This window comes from Cebus imitator, unplaced genomic scaffold (genome assembly GCF_001604975.1).
Source record: "Cebus imitator isolate Cc_AM_T3 unplaced genomic scaffold, Cebus_imitator-1.0 Scaffold303, whole genome shotgun sequence".
Classification (NCBI taxonomy): Eukaryota; Metazoa; Chordata; class Mammalia; order Primates; family Cebidae; genus Cebus; species Cebus imitator.
In genome coordinates, this window is record NW_016107618.1 from 519,679 (window position 1) to 523,469 (window position 3,791).

At 43.0% G+C, this 3,791-nt stretch overlaps 1 pseudogene; it reads left to right on the forward strand.

The window, feature by feature from the left end:
• Nucleotides 1-3,363: 3,363 nt before the first annotated feature.
• LOC119467556 lies at nucleotides 3,364-3,457 on the forward strand (annotated as a pseudogene).
• The last annotated feature ends 334 nt before the right edge of the window (nucleotides 3,458-3,791 follow it).

The following is a 3,791-nucleotide window of genomic DNA, read 5'->3' on the forward strand; positions in this document are numbered from 1 at the left end:
AGGTCATCGTTTTGGACTAAGCTCATGCACTAGGCCCCAACAGACTAAACCAAATAAAAATGAAGTCATTTGTGCTAAGACTTTAAGGAAACACATGAATTCTAGAACAGATCAGGTTTTGTTTTTTCTTTTGCAAATCTCTATAACAAACATTCTTGACAGCATAGGTATCCACCCCCTGAGAGAGGTTCGCAGAAAATAAAAGTAAATAGAAGTTCCTCTTCAAAACTTTCTGCTTAGCTTATTAAGGATGAATAATAGCTTCTTCAAAGGTTGGTTTACTCTAAAGCCTTTTGTTAATAATCCTTAGCAGCTGTTAGTTATAATAAAGAAATAGGTATGTTCTGCGTTCCTAGTTCTTATACTGTAGCTCAGATATCTGCCCTGACATGTCTGGACAAGCCCAGGGAGACCTCAGCCCATAGTTAATTCCCCTTCCTTATTTGGAAGTGTTACTGCTTCTTTAAGTCTTTCATAAATGACTTCCTCTTTTCCTTTGTTCTCTCTTGCCTTTACCCTTTTAGGAAAAGTTTTGAGTTATTAGCCAATCAACATAGTTTAGATTGTGAGACCCAGCTCCAGCCAATGGAGGCAGGGCGCAGCAATAAGGGCCAGTTCATAAGGGATAAATATGTCTACCTTTTCTTTGTACTCTCGTGGCAAACTACTGGCGAGTGTGCCCTTTCTGCAGAAAGTAAAGTTGCCTTGCTGCCTTGCTGAGAGAAATTTATATTCAAGTGCTACTTCTTTTGCAACACCAAAAATTTACATATAACACGTTCTCATTAAATCTTTTTTTTTTTTTTTTTAATTGAGACAGAGTCTCACTGTGTCGCCAGGCTGGAGTGCAGTGGCTCAATCTTGGCACACTGCAACTTCCACCTCCCGGGTTCAAGCAGTTCTCCTGCCTCAGCCTCCCGTGTAGCTGAGACTACAGGCATGCACCACCACACCCAGCTAATTTTTGTATTTTTTAGTAGAGTTGGAGTTTCACCATGTTGGCCAGGACGGTCTCCATCTCTTGACCTCGTGATCCACCCACCTCAGCCTCCCAAAGTGCTGGGATTACAGGCGTGAGTCACTGCACCCGGCCCATTAAATCTTTTAACCAAATTCATTTTCTCTTGCCTAGAGACCATCAAGCTCCAGATGATCATGCAACAAAGGTTTCAGCCAGTTCCAGGTGAAGGCACCACCCCTGGCCATCAAGAAGCTACCCTGCCTCCACTAAACAGAGCAGGGTAAGAATGCCATAATCCCCAATAGGTAGGAACTGTGCCCCAAGTCAGCATAAAGCACTTACAGAAAAAAGACCCCAGGTCCCTCTGGCTCCCATAAAGATTTATGAGGATCGTATTTCTCAGTGGGAAGATGAGGCAGGAAAACGGTCTGGAGGCAGGGAACGTAAGGCCAATTCACACTTCTGCTATGACAGGGAATATCCTCTCTATAGGGCTTTACTTCATCCTCTCCATTTACATGGAGTGTATCCCAAGTAGAGGTATTTCAACTCCCCAAAATTCTGTAATGGGGCCCTTGAGCCCCTATGTTCTGGCCTGCTCCCACACTGTGGAATATACTTTCATTTTCAATAAATCCTTTATTTCTTCCTTGTTTTGTGCATTTTGCCCAATTCTTTGTTCAAGATGCCAAGAACCTGGAGACCCTCCACCCTTAACACTGGTGCCTTGCTCTCTCTTTCTAGGGCAGCTGAAACAGGTCTCTGCCCATGCAGCTGGGGCTCAGCATTTCTTTCAGGTACTTGCTCCAGTGTCACTCTTAGAAGTGGCTTTCTCAGTACAGCACTTCAAACTCATCGAATATAGACATTTTCTTCAAGACGTTCTAAGTAGGGAGAAATTTCTAGTTCAACTGCACGTTGCACCTCAAGGTAACACCTGCCTTCAATGATTCAGGTCCTGCAGAAAGGTCTGGTTCATCCATTCAGATAGTCCCTCCCTTATAGTAAATTTCCTGTTAGGTATTTCACCCCTACTCCATCTCCATTATCGTTTTAACTATCTTGTTCCTACCAGGCTCTCTTTGGCCACATTTGTCATCAGACATGTGCTAATGAACTTTAATCTTAAAATAAAGATCCAAGTTTCTAATCTCATAAATTTTTTCCCTCCCATCCTATATAAATTTGTAGATGCAAATGAAAATGAGAAAAAAAATACCTGGCCGGGTGCAGTGGCTCAGGCCTGCAATCTCAGCACTTTGAGAGGCCCAGGTGGGTGAATCACTTGAGCCTAGGAGTGTGAGACCAACCTGGGCAATATAATGAAATCCTATCTCTACAAGAAATACAAAAACTTAACCGGGCATGATGGCATGCACCTGTAGTCCCAGCTACTCCAGAGGCTGAGGTAGGAGGATCGCTTGAGCCTGGGAGGTTGAGGCTACAGTGAGCTGTGATCAGACCACTGTATTCCAGCCTGGGCAACAGAGTGAGATCCTTTCTTAGAAAAGAAAAGAAATATCCTCCAGCTTCACTAGACAGCATTTAAGACTAAATGCCAGTAGATGTTACTTCTTTTTGTCTAAGTGTCTAAGCCACAGGTCTTTCTTGAGCTTAAAAAAAAAAAAAGGTCCTGTTGTTGGCTGGGCAGGTGGCTCATATCTGTAGGGCCAAGGCAGGTGGATCCCTTTGAGCTTAGGAATTTGAGGCCAACTTGGGTAACATGGTGAAACCCAGTTTCTACTAAAATACAAAAATTAGCCATCTGTGGTGGTGCATGCCTGTAGTCCCAGCTACTTGGAAGGCTGAGGCAGGAGAGTTGCTTGAACCTGGGAAGTGGAGGTTGCAGTGAGCTGAGATCTCCTCGCCACTGCACTCAGCCTGGGCGTGAGAGAGACTCCTCCTCAAAAAAAAAGTTCTATTATCTGTGAAATACCATAAATATTGTGCTAAAGTTGACTTTTTAAAAATGATACAAGGCAAGACTTCATCTCAAAAAAAAAAAAAATGATTCAAGGCCGGGCGTGGTAGCTCATTCCTGTAATCTCAGTACTTTGGGAGCTGAGGCAAACAGATCACTTGAACTTAAGAATTCGAGACCAGCCTGAGCAACATGACGAAAGCCTGTCTCTACAAAAAATACAAAAATTAACTGGACTTTATGGTGGGCACTAGCTACTGGGGAGGCTAAGGTGGGAGAATTGCTTGAGCCTGAGAAATTGAGGCTCCAGTGAGTCATGATTGATTGCACCACTGCACTCCAGCCTGGGCAACAGAGAGAAACTGTCTCAAACAAAACAAAAACCAAAACCTTTTCAAATGTTTCCTGGCCTGCTATTTTAAATTCAACCATTCAGTTTTTGTTGGAAAAGTAATATATAATCATTTTTAAATTGGCAAATGTGCTCACTTCAGCAGCACAAACACTAAAATTGGAATCATACAGAGAAGATTAGCATGAATGACATGCCAATTTGCGAAGTCTTCCGTATTTTCCTGTAGCACTGTAGGATGACTGTAGTTAACAGTTATCTATTATACAGTTTCAAACAGCTAGATGGAGGGTATTGAAAGTTCCAACACAAAGAAATGATAAGTGTTTGAGATGGTGGATATGCTAACTACCCTGATCTGATCACTATACATACATGTGTGACAACATCACTATGTATCCCATAAGTTTATCATGTGTCAATTTAAAAATTTTTTAGGCCGGGCGCGGTGGATCACGCCTGTAATCCCAGCACTTTGGGAGGCCGAGGCGGGTGGATCACGAGGTCAAGAGATCGAGACCATCCTGGTCAACATGGTGAAACCCCGTCTCTACTAA